Source organism: Protopterus annectens, chromosome 7.part0, assembly GCF_019279795.1.
Source record: "Protopterus annectens isolate FY-2018-M chromosome 7.part0, PAN1.0, whole genome shotgun sequence".
NCBI lineage: Eukaryota > Metazoa > Chordata > Ceratodontiformes > Protopteridae > Protopterus > Protopterus annectens.
In genome coordinates this window covers 341637199-341652335 of record NC_056739.1, presented here as the reverse complement: position 1 = coordinate 341652335, position 15137 = coordinate 341637199, and positions in this window count along the sequence as shown.

Genomic DNA, 15137 nt, shown 5'->3' with positions numbered 1-15137 from the left:
TCATTTATTAATACACTGGAAAATATTAGGGTAAAACCTAACACCCTAATAATGGGTGATTTCAACTACCCTACCATAAACTGAGAAAACTACTCATGTACCAACTCTTGTGCTCAACGTTTTCTGGAATTCATAAATTCCAATGCCATGAATCAACTTATCCACACCCCCACCAGGGGCAGCAATATCGTAGACCTGGTTATTACCAACATGGTCAACCAGTGCTCCACACCAGAGGTCAATTCCTCGTTGGTCAGATCCGACGATAAGCTAATCACCCTAGACATCCACATCCCTCCCTCACCCCCCATTAGGGAAACCACAGTAAAAAATTTCTCCAAAGCCAACTTCACGCTTCTTAAGACAGAAGTGGCAAACTTCACAACACCCATGCTGACGGACAATAGAGGTCATAAATAAAGTCATTCCACTTGGACTATTTGGGGCTGGTATCCTGCCTGGATTTTTTGTTCTTGGTTATTGCTCTGGACTTTCTACTTTTTGGACAATAGAGGTATGACTGCTGAATCCTACACAAATGCACGTTATAAGCACTTACATGAGTGCATGGATCGTGCAATCCCTAACAGAACCAAGATGCTATCCTCCAAAAAAAGGAAGCCAATCTAGTGGTCCCCTGACATAAACAAACTCTACAACAGAAGAAAGAAACTGTTGCAATAAAGAGTAAAATCCCATGATTGGAGAAACTCGCTGGTCAGCTTCAGTAAGAAGCTGAGATCACTCATAAAATCCTCCAAAGCTAGTTATGAAAACAAAATTGCCACTGACTCTAAAGACAACCACAAAGCACTCTATAGCTATGTCAATAATCTCAATGGCAACACTCAGATCTGCTCTGAGTTACAGCACAATGGCACTAAATATACAGAACCAACGGATATTGCCAACATCCTGGCAGATAGGTTCAGTGCTAACTTTACCCCTCTGTCATCCCCTAAAGGGCCCATCTCTATACCAGAAGAATGCAAAGTTCCTGTAATCACGGCTGCACAGGTAAAAAACACACTATCCAAAGCCAAGAACACAGCATCCATGGGACCTGATGACATCCCAGGCTGTGTTCTATATGAACTACAGAACGAACTGGTACCCCACCTAAGTAACATGTTCAATCATAGCCTCACCTCAGGCTATGTGCCCACTGAATGGCACACAGTGACAGTTATCCCACTCCACAAAGGGGGAGCCACTACAGACCCCGGAAACTACTGCCCAATTAGCCTAACGAGCCTGGTCTGCAAGGCTATGGAGCGTATCATCATGGAACTTATAAACAATGACATTGGTAATCTCCAAACTCAGGACCCCACCCAGTTCGGGTTTGTAAAAGGCAGATCATGTCTCCTAAACCTGATAGACTTCTTTGAAGCAGTCATCAAAGCCGTAGATGAGGGTAAGGTGTTTCACACAGCCTATCTAGATCTCGCCAAGGCTTTTGACACCATCCCCCACTCTGGAATTATAGATAAACTCACTAAACTAGGTATAAATCCCTATGTCACAAGATGGGTTGCCAACTGGCTCACTGACAGAACCCACACTGTGAAAGTAGCAGACTCCAAATCCAGCTTCAGACCAGTGACAAGTGGAGTACCACAGGGTTCAGTCCTGGGTCCTCTCCTGTTTGGCATCTACTTCTCTGAAGTACAGGCCAACACAGAAGGTCTTTGGCTAATGAAGTTTGCAGATGACTGCAAACTAGTAGCCATAATCAAAACTCCAAAAGATGTGGACATCCTTCAAAAGTGCCTTGCTGAGAGAGATGCCTGGTGTCAAAGCCATGGCCTCAAGCTCAATGCCAAAAAGTGCATTGTCATTCCTTTTGGTAAAAACTCAGTAACTATGAACTAGCACATAGGTGGTAGTCTACTTACCACCGAAAGTGTGATAAGAGACCTTGGGACACAGGTGGACAGTAGTCTCTCCTTTGATAATCACATCGCCACAGTAGTCAGGAAATCCTTCTATGTGGCACATCTCATCACAAAAGGTTTCACATCCAGGAAAAAAGAGGTCATTGTTCCCCTCTACTCATCACTCATTAGACCCATTATAGAGTACAATGCCCATTTTGGTATGTACCTCACAAGACATATACAACAACTGGAAAGGCCACAGAAATACCTCACAAAGAGGATTACCGGCCTCAAAGAGATGCCCTATGCAGACCGTCTCAAAAAACTGCAGCTTTACTCCATTGCATATCGCCTACTCAGAGGCGATCTCTGCCTAACACACAAAGCTATGTCAAACCCAGAGCTTTTAGACATGCTCCACTTAAAGAAATCCCAATCCCTACAAGCTACATGCTCTAGGGACCTAAACCTTGTCACCACAATAAACAGAACATGCTGGAGGGATAGATTCCTGTCCCAGAGACTTCCCGTACTTTGGAACAAACTACCTATCTATATCAAACAAAGCTCCTCATTAGCACTCTTCAAGAAAAATCTTGATGATTGGATGGGAGATAGGAAATTCACCCCGGGGATCACTTCTGTGGCTCTGCTCGACAGTGGCACAGGAAAATAATTTTCTTGGGTGGCGAAAGCCAGGGCACCTTTGGCTAGGCTTATATAGGCCCTAGGGCCAATAGCCTAGTACCTACCTATGAACTTATGAACCTATAAATTCACAGGAAATGCAAATTGTGTCAGCAAAAATGTTATATATATATATATATATATATATATATATATATATATATATATATATATATATATATTGCCACCTGCTCACTCTGTTTGGCTTTCTACATAGGAAAGACCAACAAAGGGCTTATAGAACGTATTTTTAAACATCAATCAGATATAAGGAACAGGGTGGAAACAAATGCCCTGTATACACATATTCGAGATAATTGCACACATTCCTTCAGATTTATGGTTATCTGCATGACTGAACAGACTTCAAGAGGAGGAGATCTTGTAAATAAGACTGAAATAGAAGAAGCCAAATGGATTATTAACTTAAAAGCGGATTGTCCACCTGGATTAAATGGCATTGTTCCATTAAAACCTTTTCAGAAGGAACGTAGATTAAGTGTGAGGAAGCAATGAGGTTTGTCCTCAGACTGTTCCTTACTAATCCAACTTAGGATTATGTTCTGTTATGAAGGCAATCATGAATTGAATGGGCTTTCTTAAAAATATTCTTTATAGCCCCTAGACAAATTTAGAACATTGACGTGGAGCTGGACTGATAGCGAGATTCGAACTTCCACTGCTGGGATCTAGAATTCTTTTAAAATAGAAAACTAAATATTTATACAAAAGATGAGCTATGTTTTAAAAAAAGATCTGGAATTACATTGTCAATAAAAAGGAAATACCTACCGAAGAGATGAGCTGTGTATCAACGCAAAAGGCGCAGTCTCCTTTTCTATGCTACTAATTTATTATGATCATGTGTTAACATGGAAAATGGGCTGCTTTGAATTTGAGTCCCTTTCTGAGAGAATTTACTTAGTTACTGTTGTGACGATGGATCTGTGCGGAGACTTGGGCAGTGGTTCCTTGAATGAGAGAAAAGAAATCTCGATCAGAAGACAGAATTGTGTTCTGATAAGTCAAATAAAGAGGTGTCACCTCTTTCTTCATATTACGCTGGCTAATAGAAGTTATGCACCCAATTGGATATCATTGATACAGGAAGGAAAAGCAATTGGAAATAGAAGCCTAGCATATGATTGGATGCTCCATTTACAGGAAGAATTAATGATAGGTAGATGCAACTTTGCATATGATTGGAAGGTGGTCAACTAGGAGAAATTGGATTGGCTAATAGAAGTTTTATTTTGGATTGGTTGCTGCCAATATACTAGGAGTAACTGAATGGCTAATTTAAATTCTGTATGTGATTGGAAACCGTTGACTAGGAAGAACAAAGATCAAAATTACATTGGTTGGAAGTTATGTCTGTTACATACTACTGGCTGCACAACACAAGTAGTTGAAATTGTCTTTAACAAAGGAGATATCTTGAATATCAAATGAGCAATGTGCTATGATTGGTTATTAAGGCCAGAACCAATTAATTTAATTGGCGGGTGAACAGAATGTTAAAAACAATGAATATTGATGCGACAAAAATGTGAACAGGTTTAAATATTGAACAAACATGAAGATCTGAACATGAATAATTTGCTATGATTGGCTATAAGCACCATGTTAAAGTTACACATTTATTTATTTATTTTATTTATTTTATTTATTTTATTTTATCATATATACATATAACAAATTTTACATATATCAAAGTTGTGAGTTTACCAAAGGCTTTAAATATTAAATGAACAATGCAATATGATTGGTTACTAAGGCTAGGACCAAAGAATTTAATTGGCGGATGAATGTAATGCTAAAAATAATGTACATCAGAGTTACAAAACTGGGAAAAGTTCTAAATACTGAATAAACATGAAGTTCTGAATATGAACAATCTGCTATGACTGGCTATTAAAGACATTTAGCCAGGATCAATGAATTTAATAAGTGCATAAGTATAATGTTAAAGTAATGGATATCTAAGCCATAAGATTATTAAAGGTTTTTTTAAAAGTTATTGAAAGCACAGGAAACTTGCATCTGTTCAGTGAAAATAAGCAGTCAGTCTAGAAGAATATATATGAAATGTTTGATTCATGTTACTTGCCTGAGGAAATCAGGAAGTTTAGACAATTAAAAGATTGGCTACTTGGAAGATGAAGGATAGTCTTAATTGGAGCATACAGCCTGCCGTTTGATATGAGGAGATTCAACACAGGAAGGAAGGCTTATTGTCCATGATAGGTGGAAAAGCCAAAGTTTGAAGGTTTCTGTAAACAGGATTGGACTGAAAGGAAAGTGGATAAAGAGTACTGTTTTTAATTGGATCTGTTAGTCTTATAGTTGAATTAAACTTTTTGATTGGATTTTTTGTTTTTTAATTGGTTTATGATTTACTTTAAAAGGGATCTCAGGACCATAATCCTCAGCATCTGAAGAAGGTTTTAAGCTGAAAGCACTTGTCAGGTACCTGAGAATTTGATTGATTGTTGGAATAAAGTTTTACCATACATTTTATTTGTTTTTCTATGGGTGTTTGCCCAATTTTCATTCAGTTTGCTTCATGTGTTTTAGGCTTTTTTTAGTGGTGTCTACATGATTTTTCTGTTTTACATGCTGTCAAACATTGTACCTGCTTGGAATGATACCAGAAGCTAAGCCATATATTAAACACAATCATTTTCAGTTGGCAATATAGCATCATCCTTGGAGAAGATAGTATGCTGTTCAGTGCTAGGCTCATACCTGCCTGAGACACAGGCTTGATCATGTCTCACTTTATATAGGCAAAGGAGGTACAGCTCAGGTGATTAACACCTACATTGACTATAACAGACTCATACTGCTACCTGTGGTTCAATGGCTTGAGTGATGGATCCTTGCCCTGGAAGGGCAGCTAACTGTGACTCTCTCCTTGCTCAGTCTGGTAAGGAGGACATCAGTGTGCCTCCCTATAGAATTACCAGTGACCAAGAAATTTGGTTGTGCCCATGTTTGCGTTACAGACTTAGAATAGAGGCACTGGATACAATGGTGTCATGTGTAGCTGTGGGTGGTGTTTTAATGGAATGTTTACATGATGGCTCAGGACCCTGTTATGCAGGATGGGTGTTTAAAGAAGTTTACCTGTAAGTTCCTCAGCATAAGTGATTTTATATGTAGGTCTTAACCCTGTGCAGTAGGTATGGTGCAAGTGTCACTGACAATCTCTATAGGATTCCTTTTGGCTGTAAGACCAAATTTTTCCTCCACTGTTAAAGTGTATTTACACCTCTTGCATACTCAATCTGTTTTATTAAGAATAAGCAGGTTGTCAGTGTACATGAGGCAATTACTACAATGCCTCAGAATAGCTATCTCAACTGGATTGGCCACACAGAGAGTTGAGAAGTGCATATCCATGTTCCAGTAGTTAAAAAAATCTGTCTAGACAGGGTATTTTAGGGGAAACTTACAATATGAAAGATTGGTGCTACATAAATTACAAGGGTGAATTACTGTGCGTGATGTCCGTGTTTCTACAGATCAGTGCTATGTGTTTCTGGACCAAGAGCAGCAGTTCTAACTAAAGTCTGTAAAAAAGGTTCACATATTCAACAGAGAAACACTCAATTAATGCAGTTGTGAGAAAAACAATGCGAAAAATAAGTGTCAAAGTAGTGGCTATGACAATGTAAGCCTTAGCTTGCTCATAGGTTATGAGCTAAGCATTGTGCAACTGTGACAGTTAAATAGCAGAGGAGATTTGATGAATAAAAAAAAAACGCAAAAAACAGCATGTAGTTAATCTAAAACAGCACACTGTTCTTTCCTTTACATAATCCCAGGCGAGAAAATGATTTTGGTCCTCTCTACTCTCACTAAAGTGGAAACACAGTTCTAACTAAAGACTGCAAAAAAGTAAAAAAAAAATATATTCAAAACATAAGCTCTCAATTAATTCAGATGTTAAAAACAATGTGAAAAACAAGTGCCAAAACAGTGGATATGGTTATGTAAGTCTTAGAATTTGTACAGATTAGCAGAAACCAGCAACACTCTTCTCGAGTAGCACAGTGGCCAAATGTCACCAAACACCTCGGAGCTCGTAGGTTATGAGCCAAACGTTATACAACTATAACACTTAATTAGCAGAGGAGATTATAAAAAAAAACCTCAAACAAGGTCCTGTGGCCAATAAAAAACAACACAGTCTTCTTTCATTTACACAATCCCAGGCCAGAAAATGACCTTAGTACCCTCTAATCTCAATAAAGTGGAACCAAGGCAGTTTTAACTGAAGACTGTAAAAAGGGTCAAAAAGTGTAGATATTATTCACAGAAAAACTCAGTTAATACAGCAAAAATCAAGTGGCAAAACAGTGGATATGGCATTTGTAAGTCATAGTTTTTGTAGGGTTTAGCAGAAACCAGCAACATTCTTCTTCTCAAGTAGCATGCTCACCGAACTTCAAATGCCTCATGCACAGAGATTCAAATTTTAAACTAGCTAGCCCTCTAGCTAATTAAAAGAGGTTCTATAAGACTTGCACCAAAAAGTCCCAGCTCAGATGCATGTAGGCTGTACTCTCCTGCCACAAGAGTGCAGCCCACAAACCTTTCTAATGTAAAATAAGTGGTTTTGAGCCTAAGTGCTGAAACCACAACAAAAACACTTATAATATAGGCATGATAAGCCTTCACCAGCAATTTCTAGCTCAAAAGAGTGGAGGCCACCCTCTCCTTCTACAAGAGTATAGACCACAAACCTTCCTAATCTAAAATAACTGGTTTGGAGCCCAAGTGCTTACATCAGAAAAAAGACAGTTTCAGAATAACAGACTGAATAAGCCTTACACCAGCAATTCCCAACTCAGAATGGCATAAGCTACATCTCCTGCTACAAGAGTGCAAACCACAAAACTTCCTAATGTATGATAACTAGTTTGGAGCCCAATTGCTTAAATCCGAACTAAGAGGCTTAGACTAACAGGTACAACGTAATCAAGCTAATAAAAAGCAGAAATAAATACAGCAGATTAAATGCACCTGAACACTTCAAGAGAGTGTAGCAAAAAAGCTAAAGAAAGTAGGAATAAGCACAAATACAGTAAAAGCAGCTGAATAAAGAACATTTTTTTATTAAGTGGGAAGGTAGGAAACAGAAGATAATTCAAGTTTAAGAGACTAAGGGGAGGCTTTCCAACTGATCTCTCAGTGCTCACTAGAAAGATCTAATGAGATGAGATTGGGAAGTGTGTCCAAAATCAGACTTATAGTAGGGGTGGGCAACTCAAAAGCACAACAGAATTAGGGTAAGCAGACAGAGATTAGCAATATTTAGGCAAAGAACAGCAAGTCACAGACATAGCAGTATAGCTAAAGATTCCACTAAATACTTGTAGTTAAATGAGGAATGCTATTTCTCAGCTCCTCCCACTAATTAGCTTGATTGTATTCACTATCGGCAAAATAATTCATTTCTAAATGACCCTAGCCAAGACCTCCTAAAACTCAAAAAAGAACAAAAAATAAATAAATAAAATAAAACAAAACAAAATGCAATATAAGAGTAAAGATAAAAATGGAAGTAACCACACCTTAAATTAATAATTCCAATCTTAAACCAAATGCAGTCAGAAAAACAGCAATACTTAGGAAGAGAACAGCATGTTGTATAGTGCTACAGCTAAAAATGCCACTGAATGCTGCTCTGATTCAATAGTCATAAGGGAGCACAATATAAAAAGATTTGACAACTAAGGTGACAATCAGTGTGTCCTTCTGTACTGGAATGTTCTTTCTATTGCCCAGAAATTTCATGAAATTGAGGATAAATGAGGGAGCTCTTGTTGCTAGCGGTTTTCCTTTGTAGTTGAAAAAGTTTAACAAGGGCCCCGTAGTAGATCCTCACATTCGCACATTTGATCTATATGGTACATCCTAGAAATTTCTTATTTGGCTTGTGGATATTAAAAAAAAATATGAGGGCTTTACGGCTTGGTGATTCTGGGATGATTAAGAATTCTGTTTGAAATTAGATCAAGTTGTTCAGATTCTGACTGATGCTCACATATAATTCAAGGACTGCTTTATTATTAACCTTTAACCTTTCTGCAGAGATGTGTTTAACATGGAAGAATCTTTCCATTGTATCTGTAACCATAATCTGCCCACTTTTGTCAGTTTTCTTCACTAAAAAAGTATTATTATTATTATTTATTTATTTATTTTTTGGGAAAAGGACTCCACTGCTGTTTTAAATCAGACTCAGAATGCAACACAACTGTTCTCTGTCATTCCTGCAGGAAAATAAAGTAGTTTAATATGCAGGAGCTCTTTCAGCTGCTCCCCATAATGAGGAAAAGCAATGCATATACTACCTCTACAACAGCTGTTAAATGTAAAAAACATGAAATGGTTAGATTGACTTTGTAATATTTTATAATACTCTCTGTACATATAGGTTTAATTCAATTTCATACCAAGAAGGTCTGGCAGCAGTTTTTGTCATACTGGAAATTAATAGCAATCCTTCTTTATTGCAAAATGTCACACTGGGTTTTGAAATCCTGAACTCCTGCTACTCGGAAGCTTTCGCTGTTCATAGTGCTATGCAGTTGTTTTCTGGGGGACAGAAGCTTATTCCCAATTATGGCTGTGAAAAAACAACAAAACTGCCTGGTATAATTGGAGAGACCTTCTCATCAATGACCTTATCAATTGCTAGGTTACTGGGCATCTATAGATTTCCTCAGGTAAGTACCTGTGTGTGCGGTGCATGTGTGTGTGTGTGTGTGTGTGTGTGTGTGTGTGTGTGTGTGTGTGTGTGTGTGTGTATGTGTGTGTCTGTGTGTATATACACATATATGTGTGTGTGTGTGTGTGTGTGTGTGTGTGTGTGTGTGTGTGTGTGTGCGCTTGTGTGTGTGTGTGTGTGTGTGTGTGTGTGTGTGTGTGTGTGTGTGTGTGTGTATGTGTGTGTGTATGCATGTATATATACATATATATATATATATATATATATATATATATATATATATATATATAAAGTATTGGCATAGGGCAGTGTTAAATATATTTACCTTATCCATTGTAGTGTACAGTAATGTTTAATCTACTGCTTCTAGCGCTGAGTATCACTCTGGGCATTTGGTTTAATAGATAACTTCTTATGATAATGATTAATGCCAATACTGTTTTACTGGTTTTCAGGTCAGGACTGATATAGCATGTAACAGTTTCCTTGCTACAAATTTATGCGGAACTATTGAAAGTTATCAAATGTTCCTGCCATCAATCTGCCATTCTGCTAAAATACTTATCTCAAACTACATTAAAGTATGACATAACATTCCTTATGCTACTAACCACAAACCCTAAGCCGATAATAGTACATCCTTTTATTATATATCAGCAAATTGTACTTAACAGTTATTCTTTTACATTTGAGGATTCACCCCATAAGCATTTTTAATTGATATATAACTGTGATTTTACTATCACAAAGATAAAAGAAAATGTCAAATAATTTGAATCACAACCAGCATGTTATAACAGAATGTGCTGTCAGTGATTGCAGCCAATTAGTGTTTGTTTTTCAGGCTAACAAATTGCTACTCACACAGCCCTAACAACAGCAGTGATTACAATGTATACTCCATGCACATGTAATATGCTGTTATCAAGCACTTAAGCCTCTATAGTATAGTACAATAAAAGCAACAACTGACAGAAGCACACATATCCCACAGGCATTGACAAAAGGAGCATTTGGCAGCTTTGTAATACTATGCTATTTGTCTTTATACATAAATATGCATTCTTTTTATGTATGGGTATACTTCAACAAAGTTAATGTATTTTATTACTGGGAATGATCTTTTGATGAGACATTTTTGTTAGATAACACATCTTCCTTGTACTACATTTTCTGCAGTTATAAAGCTTAGCGAACCAGTCTGTGTTTCTGTTTCTGTTTCTTACAAAACAACATCAGATATGGCTTATGGCCTAAATATGACATTAATTTATGGTTTACAAGGCTCTGACTACAGACACTGGACATCTCCTCTAGTTTATAGGTCTGTTTACTTCCCGTGCTACCTGAGTTCATCTAGTGCCTCCTGCAGTTATTGGAGATGTAATAAGGGAAGATGAATGAATAGTGTTCTTGCACACGTCTCTCCGAAAGGGGAGTACTGACCAAAGTTGGAAACAATGCTAAAAAAAAAAAAAAAAAAAAAAACTCTTCAGTGTAATACTGGACCTATAACACAAATTGCACTGCAGTTTGTAAAGAGACCATATAAGAACACATCAGCACATTGGTTGGGATGCCCCACTTGTGGTTATCCACTTAGATAACAATAGACTATCTTGCCATCATGGGGGGGGGGGTAGAGTTTTGGTCATGCAGCTACTGGATGTGGAATGGGGAAGATGAATGAAGAGTTTTTTAACTGCACACTTATTCTAGTATGTAGGGTACAAAGTTATGTTGGGGATACTGATCTAAAAAATACTCTTCATTGCAACACTCGTCTTTTAATAAGAAAGTGTGTTGCAGTAGATAGGACAACAGATGAATGTATCCCCATATTGGTTGGGATGTCTCCCTTACAGTTATCTGCTTTGATGACAGTAAGCTATCCTGTCATCATGGGGGGCTAGGGTTTAAGTGAAAAAGCTTTATAAATTCAACAGAGTGATTGCTCCCCAGCTGGACTGGACCTCTTATCAGTGTGTGATGAAAAGAACCTGAACACTGGAGTTGGTGGCCTTCCTGAATAGGTCTGTCCTGCAAGGGGGACACGTCCTTGGTAATGGTCAACTCAGGTAACCAGTTACAGAATGGAAAGCACTGAGGTGGGAACATTGGAGAGTTGCTGTGGAAGAAGCCTGAAATTACCTATAAAAGAGTGAAAAAATAAGGTAATAAATATGAATTTAATTGTTCAATGTCAGTTCAGTTGCCTTACTAAAAAGGAAATAAAGTCCATAGTACTAGATTATTTGGTGTGATATAATGACCATTAGAAAGTACATTAGTTCTTCTCAAAACTTCATCTTCTCTACACAATGCAGTATTTTGTGTTAGACAGAATGGCAACATTGTCTGCCTGTTATCTCTTTGTATCTTTGAATTTCATAGCATAATAAAGCAAATAATCATTATTTCACTGTTTAATTGCTACTATAGTCATTACAAAATAACTTGTTGAAACAATATCAACATTTTAACTTGTTATTCTAAAAGGTACTTCTAAATGTGTATGGTGATGTGCACATTTGTGAAAAAAATGAGTACTGCTTCATCTTCTGTTGTGTACATATTCCATTTGGTTTATGCCCTTGAGGTATGCTGCACTGTTGAGAGTTAACTGAGTGGGGAAAAATTACATAGACTATTGTACCACGTGCTTATAATGCCTTGTTGTTGCACAAATATGCCTGCACTGATAAGACTGTAAACCTGACTGTTGTTAACATATATGACCTTTGTGTTGCCTTGGGGATAATGCAGACATTTATTGTATAGTAGGTCCCCAACATTACAATAAACTAGCAGAAACAGGTGCATATCTCCAAGAGGTACTGATTATATTATGGGGGATGCAGACACATAATCAGGTAGTGCTTGTGTATCTCAGTGAGTGCAGGATCTCTTCAACATCATGAACAGCTCATGGCCAGTGGCATCTGGTAGAACATTCAATGCTCATAGTCAAAGGCAAACATCTGTTTTCTTCCATCTGACTGCACACTCCTGTGGGGTTAAGGATACGGCTCAGAAGTAATGTGAGACAGAGTACGTACACCTCCCTGTCTCATCTTACTCATGTGTACTAACCCCAACCCTGCCCATAACCCTATCTCTAATGCTACATATTAAAAAGCTGTTTCCCTAATAATGCCACTACACAACACATGCAGACACATGCATGCACACACTACCAAACACACACAGCACTCTGTCTGTCCTCCAACCTAATACATATTTTGCTGGGCATCTATAGATTTCCTCAGGTAAGTACCTGTGTGTGCGGTGCATGTGTGTGTGTGTGTGTGTGTGTGTGTGTGTGTGTGTGTGTGTGTGTGTGTGTATACATATATGTGTGTGTGTGTGTGTGTGTGTGTGTGTGTGTGTGTGTGTGTGTGTGTGTGTGTGTGCGTGCTTGCGCTTGTGTGTATGTGTGTGTGTGTGTATGTGTGTGCGCGCATGCGCTTGTGTGTATGTGTGTGTGTGTGTGTGTGTGTGTGTGTGTGTGTGTGCGTGTGTATGCATGTATATATACATATATATATATATATATATATATATATATATATATATATATATATAAAGTATTGGCATATGGTAGTGTTAAATATATTTACCTTGATCCATTGTAGTGTACAGTAATGTTTAATCTACTGCTTGTAGCGCTGAGTATCACTCTGGACATTTGGTTTAATAGATAACTTCTTATGATAACGATTAATGCCAATACTGTTTTACTGGTTTTCAGGTCAGGACTGATATAGCATGTAACAGTCTCCTTGCTACAAATTTATGCGGAACTATTGAAAGTTATCAAATGTTCCTGCCATCAATCTGCCATTCTGCTAAAATACTTATCTCAAACAAGTATGACATAACATTCCTTATGCTACTAACCACAAACCCTAAGCCTATAATAGTACATCCTTTTATTATATATCAGCAAATTTTACTTAACAGTTATTCTTTTACATTTGAGGATTCACCCCATAAGCATCTTAATTGATATATAACTGTGATTTTACTATCACAAAGATAAAAGAAAATGTCAAATAATTTGAATCACAACCAGCATGTTATAACAGAATGTGCTGTCAGTGATTACAGCCAATTAGTGTTTGTTTTTCAGGCTAACAAATTGCTACTCACACAGCCCTAACAACAGCAGTGATTACAATGTATACTCCATGTACATGTAATATGCTGTTATCAAGCACTTAAGCCTCTATAGTATAGTACAATAAAAGCAACAACTGACAGAAGCACACATATCCCACAGGCATTGACAAAAGGAGCATTTGGCAGCTTTGTAATACTATGCTATTTGTCTTTATACATAAATATGCATTCTTTTTATGTATGGGTATACTTCAACAAAGTTAATGTATTTTATTACTGGGAATGATCTTTTGATGAGACATTTTTGTTAGATAACACATCTTCCTTGTACTACATTTTCTGCAGTTATAAAGCTTAGCGAACCAGTCTGTGTTTCTGTTTCTGTTTCTTACAAAACAACATCAGATATGGCTTATGGCCTAAATATGACATTAATTTATGGTTTACAAGGCTCTGACTACAGACACTGGACATCTCCTCTAGTTTATAGGTCTGTTTACTTCCCGTGCTACCTGAGTTCATCTAGTGCCTCCTGCAGTTATTGGAGATGTAATAAGGGAAGATGAATGAATAGTGTTCTTGCACACGTCTCTCCGAAAGGGGAGTACTGACCAAAGTTGGAAACAATGCTAAAAAAAAAAAAAAAAAAAAACTCTTCAGTGTAATACTGGACCTATAACACAAATTGCACTGCAGTTTGTAAAGAGACCATATAAGAACACATCAGCACATTGGTTGGGATGCCCCACTTGTGGTTATCCACTTAGATAACAATAGACTATCTTGCCATCATGGGGGGGGGGGGTAGAGTTTTGGTCATGCAGCTACTGGATGTGGAATGGGGAAGATGAATGAAGAGTTTTTTAACTGCACACTTATTCTAGTATGTAGGGTACAAAGTTATGTTGGGGATACTGATCTAAAAAATACTCTTCATTGCAACACTCGTCTTTTAATAAGAAAGTGTGTTGCAGTAGATAGGACAACAGATGAATGTATCCCCATATTGGTTGGGATGTCTCCCTTACAGTTATCTGCTTTGATGACAGTAAGCTATCCTGTCATCATGGGGGGCTAGGGTTTAAGTGAAAAAGCTTTATAAATTCAACAGAGTGATTGCTCCCCAGCTGGACTGGACCTCTTATCAGTGTGTGATGAAAAGAACCTGAACACTGGAGTTGGTGGCCTTCCTGAATAGGTCTGTCCTGCAAGGGGGACACGTCCTTGGTAATGGTCAACTCAGGTAACCAGTTACAGAATGGAAAGCACTGAGGTGGGAACATTGGAGAGTTGCTGTGGAAGAAGCCTGAAATTACCTATAAAAGAGTGAAAAAATAAGGTAATAAATATGAATTTAATTGTTCAATGTCAGTTCAGTTGCCTTACTAAAAAGGAAATAAAGTCCATAGTACTAGATTATTTGGTGTGATATAATGACCATTAGAAAGTACATTAGTTCTTCTCAAAACTTCATCTTCTCTACACAATGCAGTATTTTGTGTTAGACAGAATGGCAACATTGTCTGCCTGTTATCTCTTTGTATCTTTGAATTTCATAGCATAATAAAGCAAATAATCATTATTTCACTGTTTAATTGCTACTATAGTCATTACAAAATAACTTGTTGAAACAATATCAACATTTTAACTTGTTATTCTAAAAGGTACTTCTAAATGTGTATGGTGATGTGCACATTTGTGAAAAA